The sequence below is a fragment of the Diceros bicornis genome, chromosome 2, assembly GCF_020826845.1.
Source record: "Diceros bicornis minor isolate mBicDic1 chromosome 2, mDicBic1.mat.cur, whole genome shotgun sequence".
In the NCBI taxonomy this organism is placed as follows: domain Eukaryota; kingdom Metazoa; phylum Chordata; class Mammalia; order Perissodactyla; family Rhinocerotidae; genus Diceros; species Diceros bicornis.
Window position 1 is genome coordinate 60312241 of NC_080741.1, and position 14189 is coordinate 60326429.

The window sequence follows — 14189 nt, forward strand, 5'->3', positions numbered from 1 at the left end:
CAGGAAAACCAATTAAATAGGCAGGGAAGAAAACGTTCACCATTGAGCACTGAAAAGAAAGATGATAACAAGCAGGTCTCAGTGGAAGGTGGTGAAATGTTGAAATTTCCATTCTTGTGTCATTAGCACTGCTGCTGATTTAAAAAAATATATTTTGGTTAATCAAAACTGTGGGTCAATCAACTGTTCCACAATGACAGCTTCTGTGGTCATAAATCTTTGCTATCGCCTGCGGCTGACATGGCCTCCGTCCACGGGAGAGTAAGCAGCAAAAAAATGTTTCTCTTTATTTCCCCCAAAGGGAGTTAAGCAATGAGTAATAAAAGGATATAAATTATTCACAATGCTTTCCAGAAGTTTATGATTCAAGGTTTGGGAGAAATAATGGAAGGGGGGGAAATGAGAAACAGAATCTCGAATGAACAAATTTCTTTTGAAAATGAAAGGATGAGTTTCTTTTTTTTTTTTTTTTTCATTCACAGGGTCTATTATTATTATTATTATTATTTTTAATTTTTTGTTTATTGCAGTAACATTGGTTTATAACATTGTAAAAATTTCAGGTGTACATCATTGTACTTCTATTTCTGCATAGATTACATCATGTTCACCACCAAAATACTAATTACAACCCATCACCACACATATGTACCGAATTATCCCTTTCACCCTCCTCCCTCCCCCCTTCCCCTCTGGTAACCACCAATCCAATCTCTGTCCCTATGTGTTTGTTTATTGTTGTTATTATCTACTACTTAATGAAGGAAATCATACGGTATTTGACCTTCTCCCTCTGACTTATTTCACTTTGCATTATACCCTCAAGGATGAGTTTCTGAGATAAACCCAACTCACCACACCCAGGGCTTCAGGATTAACAGCAGCGGCCTCTGGTTCGTCCACAAAATGGTTCGTTCGTTCCTTATACGTGTTTGCACAATCACTATTAACCTGTGGTCACCTGAGGAGAGCTCAGTTTCTTTGGACTTTTGTGAAAATGCAGAGAGGGAGAGAGTTGGAGAGCAAGGTTAGGGAGAGGTTAAGTCTAGCTGCTTAAGAAAATACTGAGGGAATGTGAGAAGAGGAAGAGCGGGGACAACAGTGTGTCAGCTGGTAGAGGAGAGAGAACAGTTTCTGTTTTGGTTTTACTTTTAGGGGATAAGAAGGAGACATCAGTGTAATGAAAGATACGGAAGTGGGTAGGAGCAGAAGGGCTGTTTGATTGTTTATAAATGTGGCCTGGATTAGATACATGGCTCTCCTTCATAGTTTCTAAGAAATAAAAGCAAAGGACTTCAGCAATTTTGAAACTTGGTTCTCTTGCTGAACTGGGGTTCCTTGACTGTAAATTCTCCAAGACTAAATCACACTTTATAAAGGCTGGAAACACATCTATTGAAGCCACCAGATGCAGGCGCTGTACCAGGCACCATTAATGGTAGAAAGAATTGAAAAACCCTTCATGATCCAGCCTTGGCTTACCCTCTTGGTTCTATCTCCTGCTAGTTCTCCTTCAAAACCAAGATCACAGCCATTTTACTCCTGAAATTCAAAAGACCACGTTCTGCTTCCCGTCTGTGAATATGAACATGTAGCTTTCTGCACTGAATGCTCTTCGTCACTCGTCCCCCTGTGGCACTGCCTCGCCACCTTCACCTGGTTAATTCCCACCACTCTTCACGTCTCAGTTTAGATGTCACTTCCTCAGAACACCATCCAGAATTCCGAACTGAGTCAGGTGCCCCTACTCTGGGCTCTCACCAGGCTTATTTCAACTAAATGTAGGTAGCATCAGAATATCATTAGACGGTGTGCAAGCTTTTTGACGGCAGGGACTAAGTCCTTGTCATTCTTGTATCCCCAGCCCCTAGTGCACCTCAAGGCACATACAAAATGCCCAATATATCTTTGCTGAATGAGTAGAGATATACAATATTTGATGTCCAACTTCAAGGAACTTTCAGTGTAGTTAGTGAAGATATAACCTTTTGAAATATAACACAGCACGAGGCATTATAAAACAAGTGCCTTTTGTGTAACAAAGCAGGCATTCAGAGAAAGCAAAGATTACTTTTGGCTGGCGTGATAAGAGCAACAGCAGCAACGACAATTCCATGAGTGTTTATGACACAAGCACTATGTTAGTTGCTGTCATAAACACTCCTGTAACATGAAAATATTGTCTCCATTAACAAATGAGGAACCCAAGGTTCAGAGAGGTTAAGTGATTTTTCAAAGTCACATAACTAATAACCAGCAAAGCCAGGATTTGAATTTTGAATACAAGATTTCAAAACACTGAGAATGGGAAGGTGGGTATCCTAGACAGAGTGAAAACATAGACAAATGTCCAAAGGCACTTTGGGGCAATGCATGTCCTGGGGACCAAAAAAATAAAAAAAAGATTAAGTTGATGGAATGTAGGAATGCTGGGGACACCAATGCTAGGAAGTGAGTGACTAGATTGTCAGGGACCCCGCACATAAGGCTAAGGAACTTGTATCAGTTCATGGGCATCAAGGAGCCATTGGTAGCTTTAGAGTAGAGGAAACATGATCAGAGATGAGCCTTTGAAAGATTTATCAAGCAGTGGGACATAGACTGGACTGGGAGACAAGAGGAGAGTTTATAGAGAAGGAAACCAACTCAGAGCCTGGTGCAACTCTCTAACTCTAAAGGCACCGATTTCTGGGAATGGAGTGGAAAGGATGGATGTAATCCATACTGTGAGAGAAGAAACCAACAGCCTTTGATAACTGAGTTATTGTGGGTCTGAAAGAGAAAGAAACTAAAAGTGACTTAAGAGTGTTAAGCCAAAATAACAGGGACACTAATGAGGAAGCCAGCCAGAAGAAGAAGTAACATAGATGGTACTGGTTTGAGGAGAAAGCTTTTAAACATGCTGAATAAGACACTGTCGGGAAAATCTCTAAGAAATAGTTGGAATTGTGGGACCAGAGAACCAGAGAACGATCAGTGCAAGAAATGCAACATTAAAGTCATTTGCCTAAAGGTGCAAATGGAAGCCATAGAAAATGTGGATATATCTTCAAGGGCTAAGGAATACAAAAAGAGAGTTGGAAGGTGTGCAACAAATCTTAGTTAACACTCACATTTAGATGGCAGGAATATGAAGATTAACAAGTAAAAGTACTAAATAATTTAGATCTAAATGCTTAATATGAGCCAGACACTATGCCAGAAACTTTTTATGTTATTCTATGAGGGAGGTACTGTCTCTATCTTTTAAAAACTGAGGCTGAGAAGTAATGTATCTTGCCCAAGGCGTTACAACTAGTAAGTGACAGAGATGAAATCACAGCTATGTTTTTCTGACTCAGAGAGCATCTCACTCATGCCATGCTGCCTCCCTGTACAGGGCTGTGGTATGGAGGCCATTGGAGGGGAAGAATTCTCAGGAGTGGACAGGATGAACTCAGTCAAGGATAATAAAGACTGAGAAGAGGCCACTGACTATGGGGACTCACTTCTCAGAGATAATTGTAGCATAAGGCCTAAAATTAAACCCCAATATTAGGTGCTGCCTTGACATCTGGAGAAAACCAGGATGGCCTCCTGGTTTTCCACAAGTTCCTCTTCCCACTCTGCTCCTGGGGATAAAGTCCCCTAGCCAAACAATTCTCCTTACCATGGGGACCAGGCACAGTTCCTGTTTATCCTCAGTAACTGTTTTCAGTTTCCTGTCAGCCCTTGGAATTATTCAAACAAGCCAATTACAACCTCTTGCAAGAACCAGGAGTCACCCCACCCTCTTGATATGACAAACCCTGCCTCACAGCCCCTGGTTGTTCACTCTGTTCCCAAGTGCAACCCCCTTGTGGCCTTGTGTGGTGTGCAGTGCCCTCCTCCCCTGGGCTGTGAATGTATGTGAGTCATACACTGCTGTCAATCTCATCTGTCCAGTGTCAGTGTTGTGTGTTTGACCATCTCTATCACCCTAGGGTAGAATTCTCTCCCTTATCAACTGGGTGAATAGAAGGTAATTAAAACAACAGAGGACACCAAAGTGTTCACTATGGAAGTTACATAGGTGAAATGCTTCACTTTAATAATTATTGGCTTTACTTCAAGTAAAGAAATCTGATGAATGAATGACTACTTCTTCCCAACTTTATACAAGAGGAAACTGAGGGACAGAGAGGTTAGAGGGCTACTTGGGGTTACACAGTAGTCAACTCTGCTTTCACTTTAATGATGTATTCTTCTCCAAAATTATCTTGACAAGCTCCTGTCCAGATACTACATAAGAATCACGTATATCCAGAATTTACAGAAAGCGATTGCAAGTGATAAGAAAAAGACAAAAAGCCCAACAGAAAAATGGGCAAAAGATATGAACAGGTAATTCCAAAAGAATAAATGGAATTCGCCCATAATGGGAAAATGTTCAACCTCATTATTAATCAAAGAAATTCAAACAAAAATCACAATGAACCATTTCTTTGTATCTTTCAAGCTGACAGAGATTAAGAATATTTACACTAGCCCGTGTTGGTGATGTTATAAGGAATCGAAAACTCTCATATGCAGATGGGATGAATAGAAATTAGTACCTGTTTGAAAGGCAGGGCAGCAACTTTTGTAAAATTTTTATGTTATATTTTACACAACAATTTTATTTGCAGGATTATATCTCAAGTAAACAACTCGTCAAGTCCATAAAGATATATTCATGAGGATGTTTGTTCTATTGTTCTTTGTAATATTGGAAAACAAGAAACAATCTTAACGTCCATCGAAAGGAGATTGGCTAAATAAATATAGCATACCTATAAAAGGAAATACTATGCAGTCTTTCAAAATGATGATGTAGATGCATATTTATCTGCATAGAAAGATGCTATTAGCTAAAAAAAATCTAGGTTACAAAACTGCATGTGGAATATTATACATATTATATAAAATTTTGTATGTTTCTAGAAATTTATAAAATTTAAATATCTCTGAGTATTTAAATTTCAAGTGAGACTTACTCTCTTCTTTAGTTTATCCCAAAGGCACACATTAATAATCAAGGAAAAAAGGGGAGGGGTGGTGGTTTCACTTTGGGGAAAAAAATACATGAAGCAATGAATATTTTCCTTCAAAAGGAAAGCATATACTTCAGGAAGAAATTACACAAATTATACAACCTGCTTTGATTTTGTACTTATATTTGCTTCCCAGGAGATAAATGTGAAATCCTGGAAAGAAGGGAATCAGCCATGCACTGAATTTCTCATAGGAACTACACTAAACTGAGGCTTTTGTGCCCCTACCGGGATGCTTGGATAAAGAGTGGAAACTGGAAGGCGCCTGGGTTCACCAGGTGCTGGCCAGCCCCTCTCTGATTGAAAAGGACACCTTATGGTGACCAGTGAGACTCTCACTCCAGCTTTTCAACAATGGCTAATTTTTTGCCTTTGACTTTGCCAACTATTCAAACCTACGTCTCCAGATAAATTCCACTCTTGGAGCTTTCAGCTCCTGATGGCAAATACTGCTGGTTCAAAACCCCATTTGTACCTGTTTCCTGTTAGAAAGCTTTGTGTAAGGCACATGTGACCTATGAAATATATTTCTCAAAAGTTAACTCTCTGAGAAATCAGTTACTGATTTATCTCCCAATTCTATCACCCAGAAGAGGGCAAGAGGTGACAAAGCAGAGCCCACAGAGAGTTTAAGTCAGTAAGACAGACACTTAATTACCTATTCTGAAAAATTACAAACCCTACTATGTCATTTTAGAAATTTCAAAATAGAGATCTCAATGTATCCTGTTAAGGGCCTGTCATGCTCCCAATAATATTACTTGTGACAGCTCTAAGAGATGCAATATGTATTGGCCTCCCAGGTCTTCAAGAATGCACAACTTAATCCACCTGCAAGTAGTTGTCTTGTTGGCCCCAGGGTTCTTTATATTAGAACAAATTCAGACACAAACTCTGGGATAGTTCTGGAATATTATACGAGGAATTACAGGCAGTCACACAACCTAGCACTGTCCTTTAAAGCGTTTTTATGAGGCAGGGCCAGAGGCTGGCGAACCTCTCCTTCACCACAGAGGAAATCCAGGCTAAAAAGGAAAATAAGAAGTTTACGAACTATTTAAAAAATAAAGCTGCAGTGTTAGGGAGTTATGGATTAAGTTCCCATCCATTAATCCTTTTATTCCCTGACTTAGAGCTGGCTGAAGAGGTGCGGCCCTCTGGTGGGTGACAGAAACACTCCCGTGCAGAACACACAGGAAAAGGGAGAGAAATGGCTGGCAGAGGGAGGGGCGGACCCACTCGTTCAAAGGTTAATTTATACAGGAATCTGGAATTCAATAATCTCACATCCCCCAGGTAAGGGAAAGATCCACTCCCCAATTTCATTTGGGAGTCCTATTACATTAAGCAATATTCTGTTTGGCCAGACATGCCATTCTTCTCTTGAAGGAAATTAATTTCTTGCTTCTTCCAGCTAATATAATCCCAATTCAGTGCTTAAAGTTTTCTTAGGGCACTCCTAGATGAAATAAACTCTAAAGTACTTCTTGTGGGAACTCACAAGATACGGATGGAAACAATAGAGGAAAGGCAAGTTGAAGAGGGCAAGGCCCGGAAATGAGGTGTTGACCTGCCCCTCACAAGCCACACGTGTGGTCCGCTAAGAGCGTTCTATATTCTCAACTCTTCGCTGAGTTGGGCTGTCTTATGATTTCCATATGAAATTTATTTTTAAGCATGTAAGGTCTCTGAACAGGATAAACAAAAGATTACAAGGAAAAGCAACACAGTGATTTCTGGTTGTTTAAAAGGCAACTCAACAAGCCTTCTCCAGCAAAAGGAGAAGGTCAGGATCAATAAAAGGGCCTTTCCTTCGGAAGGAGATCTGTTTTCAATTTAACACAAATAAATCCTGATGGTGAGCCTTCTGAAGACCAGGGAAACATCAACTATACAAGGACTCTGGCCTTGCCAGGAAAATAGAACTTCTCCGTTTGAAATTCCCCAATAACATCAAAACAAAAGCTCACCCACTCTGGCCCTTCCACAGCCCTCTGCCTGATGGGCAAAGGCTAGTTACCCTGAAAAATAGAAACAAGTCCTTATACATAAAAATGTTACTATTCAGATGCAATTTTACTCTATAAGTGGCTTTTCGGAGACATCATCTTAAGCGTGATGTTAACAGGGGGAATCCCAGGTATAAGGAGAGTCTGGTTTGGAAAATACTGCAGGATCCTGAGCATCTATGAGGACAAAACACCTACTCTTGAAGGTATCCTGGTCAAACTCATCATTTCCTGCTCTTCTAATAGGCCCAGTTGCCTTTGTAAAGTACTGGCCCGACTACGGTGAAGAGACGCTTTTACTATCTTTTGGGAGATATACAATGAATGGCATGTTTTCTCAGCCTTATTTTCTTTCACAAATCTGAATGCTTGCTGCAACGGTAGGGTTGTTCTGAACATCTGTCCCTTCAACACACACATACACACACCACATACACCACACACACACACACCATACACACACCATACATACACCACACACATACACCACATAGACACACTTTTAATTAATGAATTCATAAACCTGACAGTCACCCATTGCTGCAACCTTACTTATGCCCAATTCCTAGCTCTTACTATCTATACCTTCTCCCCTTTTTCCTTCCTCGCAAGAAAGCATATCAGATTGCAAGGTTGCAAGGAAGTAAGAATCTTAACCTCAAATCTGCTCTCTTTTATAAGAGAAAAATAAGTCATCTGCATCTTTAAACAATTTAAACATTATTAGAGAAAAACTCCTGGGGCCGTATCTCACAAACCATCACTACCCACCAGTGGGATTCAGCATCAAAGTTGGTCTCCTGCCTGGAATGACCTCACCACCACCACCAACATGCTTCGTCAACTATATAAATCCTACCAGTATCTCAATGTCCATCTACTCTATAGATGAAAACCCTTCAACCTGCCCTCTCTGGACTCTACCAGAGCTCACAAACTCAAGTTTTCCAGGAGCCAGGGGGCTTATTTGTAGGATGCAAGCCAAATTTGAGACATATGCATTCACTACTGATCAGTGGGGACATGGCCACTGAGAACATAGGTCCCACCTGAAGGGGGCAGCAGCGAGTCAGCCCCACCCCATTGCTGCCAGGCTGGAATGCAGGCCCACTGGGACCAGATATTCCAGTGTTTTTAAGAGAAGCCAAAAATCTGCATTTTATATGAAATACCCCAATTTGAAATGTTGGCTCAATTAAGAAGGTTTAGATGACAACAACTCTGTGATCTGCATTGAACCCATGGAACCACTAATTTGCAACCTCTGGTCCCTACCAAATGTGAAGCTTATCAATAAATGACACACATGTTACAGTGGTGTGGTGTATGAGTGTGTTTTAGATCACCATTTAGTATGTCTCAGAGGGACGTATGTAAATTTATAGGTTATATGTAACTTGAAAATAAAGCAGGGCTTTATCTAGTTGTCTTCAACTTTTCCTCATTTTAAGTTTCAAATAGTGTGTAAGGAGGGCCTGAGATATTTATATTTAGAAAAGAAGGACATTGGCCAAAAAATTAAGGAACACTAAGCCTCACAGTGAGGCCCAGAGGGCAGGGACCACACCCCTATCTATTTTATTCAGCACATATCGAGAGCACTAAGTATATAGGTTTGAAGGAATCTTTTACAGCACCAGACTCCTGAAAACCATTTCACGCATTAGAAATTTAATTTTGCCAGATTACACATATAGTACCAAGAAGTTTTCAAACTGTCAGCAAAGTATCCCATTCTTTGATCAGATCTTAGTAAAAGCTGCCTGCACCTAAATATTTTTACTTTATAATCTCAATAGTTCTAAATTCACCTAAAAGAGTAAAGAAAAGTGCCTGGCATAGAGAGTGCATTCAAAGCATATTAGTTAAACCTAACCAAAAAGAAATAAACAAAAGACAAAACTTCCACGCATCTTGTCTCTCTGTCGAGTCGAGAGAGCCCTTGTGGCTTGGGCTTCTTTTATCAAAAGCATTCCCATACCATTTTGTTAGACAAACTTATTTGGTTTTCCTTATGTAATGGGGTGAATATTGTACAAGGTTTTTTCCCAACTCAAATTGTCCCTCAGAGGCTCAAAGTGCTAACAAAGTGCTTCACTACATGGAAGCGCTGTCTACATTTGTCTGGCAAATATGACACCAACTGAAAACCTGAGGGGTCTGTAATTTGTCACAGGCACCATCGAGCTTCAGGCTGCTTCCACCAGAGAGCGAATTCAACTTTATAAAGAGAAGCGTGGACAGGAAAGCCTTCTAGCAAGATTCCCAATAACCAGAATATGGACATGAGAGCCAAAGACTAATAAAACATGGACTGGAGAGAGGGTATTGATGAAGCAGTAGCCTAAGGAGAGACGACGGAGGATTTGAGCACGTTTCTGTATTGAAGGGAAAGTGATGGGCACAGGGAAAAGAGGAAGATCTCTGTTATCACTTGTAATCCTAAAACAACTCTAAGGATTAGACTGCATCATCCTTGTTTCCACAGATGTGGAAATGGGCTCAGAAAGACTGAGTAACTAGTCCACAGTCTTACCCAGCCAGTAAGTGGCTAACTGGAGTTTGGCCAGGTCTTTCTGGATCTAAAGCCCAAGCCTTGTTGGCACTACATAATGCCAACTGCTCACAAGTCACCCAGACAGTCAACTGCATTCAATTAGTGTGCTGTGAAACTACAGGTTGGGGAGAGGGTATTGTTCATTTTTTAGCTTGATTTTGTTAAAGACACAATAGACCAACCATAAAAAATAATCTACCAAGCGACAGAACATCAGCCCTGTTGCTAGTAATTGTATTTTATTCAAATATATTAAGCACTTATTAATATATTTGAGATCCCCCACATACCAGAGACATAGAAATTCAAATACATTCAAAATAAGCTGAAAAGTACCTTTTCTTTTCATTATTGCAGAAATGGAAAAATATTTTCATTGAAAAGAATGTTTGTTCATTCGATCACCAAATATTTATTGAGAAACCACCTGGGCCAGAAATTATTCTGGCCTCTGAGGATGACAGAGAGAACAAGACAGAGAAGGCCCATGCCTGGAAGAAACTTGCTTTGCTCTGTTTAGAGTCAGACTAAACAAAGCAAAGGAAGGAGAGAGGGAGGAGCCATTTATAGTTTGAGATAAATGCTGTGAAATAAATATTGGGGTGCTCTGATAAGAGAGTAAATGGAAGACATCCTTTAGATATGGAGGGCCTCCCTGAGATGAGGATGTTTAAATGATAAGATTTAAATCATGAAAAGGAGTCAACCATGAAAGGGGTTGATGAAGGGTATTCCAGGCAGACGGATATGAGTATGCAAAGAGCCAGTGAGGAAAAGGAGCTTACTTTACTCTGGGAAGGGATAGTTGGCCGCTGTGAGTGGGTGCAGCAAGCCAGGATCAGGGTGTATGGTATAAGCTGAGGGGGAGAGCTGGGTAGGAGCCAGTCAGACCATCATGGGTCTTGAACACCCCTAGCATGGTTTGGATTTCATTAGGCTCAATGGAAAGCTGTTGAATGATTTGGTCTTAAACAGGGGACCAATATGAACAGATTGGTGGTTTTATTTTAGCTGTTGTGTGAAGAATGGACAAGAAGAGGACTAGTGTGGAAGTGGGAGACTAGGCTTTGGGAGACAGCACTTGCATGTTCCACTGGATGCCTGCATTCACCCTCCAGATCTACCCTCCACTCTTTCCTATACTGTTGTCTACCTCAAGGGCCAGCTTATATAGATTGCAGCTGAGGGTTCTGTTACCTTCTGACTTCTAGTTGGGTTCAGCCAATGGGAAGGCCCAGTGGAAGATTAGGGGAAGGGAGGAGAGAGAAGTTGGAATGTTTATTCCATCAGCTCCCCACCATCCTTAGAGTTTATTACAGGCGGGTTGTATGCCTCAACCCAAGGCTGCCAGTCCTTTTAAACGGCCTCTCTCAGCGCTCTCCCTCGGGGGCCCAGTACGCTTCCCTCCCTATGCATCTTCCCTCTTCTTTCCTTTTAGGCCTGGGTACTACCAGAAAAGGCTGCTACTAGCCTCAGGGCACTGCACTTGGGGCCTTGTGCTTTGAAAATGATGCCTTTATTAAACTTTAGTCAAATTACCCAATTTGTGTATGCCATCTGTTTCCTGCTGGGTTCCTTATTGACACAGGAAGAGAGAGGCAAGATTTGATTTTGAAAAGTTCAGTTACTGTGATCTTTGACTAATATTCTCTTCTGCTGATGCTTCGTGTTTATGATGTAACGGTCACCAACCCAAAAAAGTTAGCAAGAAATCACCTCTCTACTTCTTTAGGAGAATGAACACCATAAATTGACCAAAGAGATAAAATGCCAAAATCACAGGCAAAACAAAATAAGAATTCATAGTCACCAACATTAGATTTCAGGCCAATTACCAAAAGCTATTGCTTAAGTATTTAGATTATATTTCTCATTCAATTTTTCATTTATCTAATCAATGTTTATTGAGGGCCTACTAGTTGCAAGGCACTATTTTAGGTACTAGGATGGAGTAGAGACCAAATCAAAATCTCTACTCTCTTGGAGCTTATACTGTAGTGGAGAGTCAGAAAATAAACAAATCAACAATATCTTCCATGCTCATAAAAACCAATTAAGGAGGATAGAGAGTGGGAGATTTATGTAAGAGAGAGAGAATATTACCTTTCTTAAAAGGTGATATTTGAGCAGAGACCTAAAGGAAGGGATGAAGCAAGCAATGACAATATCCAGAGGAAGTATGACCCAGGAGAGGAAACTACTAGAGGCTGAGGCAGGAGTTAGACACTTTTGAGTAACAGCGAGAGGCCAGTATGGCAGGAGCAGAGGAGGCGAGGACAGCTGATAGTCTATGCAGTCAGGGAGACAGGCAGGACAAGCCATTAGCCTCTTGTAGTACTTTTGGCTTCTATTTTGGGACAAAAAGCCATTAGGATTTTGAGCAGAGTAGTGACAGGATATGACTTAGTATTAACAGGATCATTCTAGTTGCTGTGTTGCAAATAAGGTGGCAAAGATAGAAAGAGGGAAAACACTCAGGCAAAAGCCAAGGACAGAGATGCTGGTGACTTGGACCAGGATGGTAGCATTTATGTCTGATAAGCCTTTTAGATATCCAAGGGGAGATGAGTAGGCATTGGGTATACAGTGAAAGTCTGGAGTTGAGAGAAGAGGTCTGAACTGGAGATAGAGATTTGGAAAGCATCAGTACACAGCCCTGAGCCTGAATGAGACCATCTAGGGAAGGGAGGGAGAAGAAACAAGCGCTAGGATGGAACCCTTAGGCATTGTAGGTTGACAGGTCAGAAGGAGGAGGAGGAGCCAGCAAAGGAGACTGGAAAAGAGTGGGCAGTAGGATAGGAAGAAAAACCAGGAGAGTGTGGTGTCCCCAAAGCCAACTGAAAAAAGTCTTTCAAGAACGAGGATGTAATCAACCCGTTATGTGTTGTTGATGGGTCAAGTGAGAATAGAACTAGGAGTAGAACAATGCATTTGGCAAAGAAGGGACCTCTGGTGACTCAGTGTTTTGAGAAGTAGTGGAGCTGAAAGTCTAACGGAGAGAACAGGTATAGACAACTCTTCTGATGTTCTTTGTTATTGATGGGGATCAAAGAAATGTTTAGTAGGTAGGGGGAGTTAAACAGGTTTTCTTTTTTTCCTTTTTATTAAATTTGGAGATATTATAGCATCTTTGAATGCCGCTGGGAATTATCTAGTAGAGAGAGGAACCCATACAATGCAGGAGAGAGCAGATAATTGCAGGAGCAAAAGGGGATGAGGTGCAGGGCACCACGAAGGCTGTGGGTGGGAGCAGAACATTTCATCTTCTGTAACAGAGCACATGGTCTAGTTGCAGATAGGCTGGTGAGAGTGTGTGGAAGCTTCCTCCTGACTGAGCTTTCCTCAGGAAAACAGGAAGTAAGGTGGCCCACATAGCATGAGAAGCAAGGAAGAGCCACTGGAGGTCCAAGGAGAGAAGAGAGTGTGAAACAGTCATCCAGGGCATGTGGGTGGAGTAGGGAGAGGTAGGAAGATTTCTGGGCAGTGTGTTGGGCTCTAAACTGCCTTTAATGGGAATCCATAAATCCCATTAATGTTAATGGAAAACATTAATGTTAACCCAAGATAGAGAAAACAGTGAGATATTCTTATGAGGAAAATAGAGAAGATATGGCAATCTGAAGGTATAGGAAGAAGAATTTCAAATGTTACATTTGGCGATGTTCTCCTAAAATTACCACCAGAGATACCCATTCCACCTGGGTGAGGAGAATGTGTAGGGGAGTCGCTGTGACTGAAAGCAAAGTCAACTAAAGGGAATGTGGGGATCCCCACTTTCCCCGACAGATGTGAGTGATTCAACATTCAAATATATGGAAATGATCTTTATTTTAGGTTCTTTCTTATTTAGCCTTTCATGTTCTGAGAAGGTGAAAAATAAATCTGAAACTCTACTTTTAAAAGCTTTCTTGTAAATTATTCTTGATATGTAAAAGCCCAGCTCCTACATATGACAAAAAAGAAGAAAGAAAAAAAGACTAATGACCTTTGACATTAGAATTTAAAATGTCCTGCATGCAAATCCACTTTCCCCTCACTCTTTTGTAATGCAATAACCAGCGAGAATAAGAATTGCAAAAACGCCAAAAGAGCTACATGGAAATTATACAACAAAGTTAGTTGCACAGTGATACTGAGAAACGAATATGAAATGAATACAAGATAACAGAGAGAGACAGAATCTGGTGCTATGTATGTATAAGTGAGTGTGTGTGTGTGCGCGCACATGCGTGTCTGAGGGAGAGCAAGATAAAAAATTATTTGCTTTGTTCTCCCCGAGTGAAATTTAAAAAAATAGACACTGCTTTGGTCACATTTCAATAATGTGACACATGGTTCCATTTTAGTTCTAAATGATTTTTCACTAAATGACTTTTGAAATATTTACTTGTAAACATAAAGGAGACTTTTTGAATATCAGATTTAAAAAGATAACAAAATCAAGCAATTATCAAGATAGACTTTCCAATACTCTCTATACTATTTTCTTCCAATTATTATTTCATACATTCCTGGGCACCACAGAGATCCAGTTCTACAGAGGTTTCTCTCTAGGCTTCAGTTAAACTCTCG

At 40.6% G+C, this 14189-nt stretch overlaps 1 protein-coding gene across 5 annotated transcripts in view; it reads right to left on the reverse strand.

The window, feature by feature from the left end:
* The window catches only part of FHIT (fragile histidine triad diadenosine triphosphatase), a 1365721-nt gene that overhangs the window by 933230 nt on the left and 418302 nt on the right, over nt 1-14189 (reverse strand). The window contains exon 1 of one of the 5 annotated variants that reach the window (XM_058562177.1): nt 856-1104. The exons of the other annotated variants lie outside the window; for them this stretch is intronic. The gene's annotated coding sequence lies outside the window, so the exon portion shown is untranslated. Of the gene's footprint in view, nt 1-855; nt 1105-14189 lie in introns of those variants that run through there. 5 annotated transcript variants of the gene reach the window in all.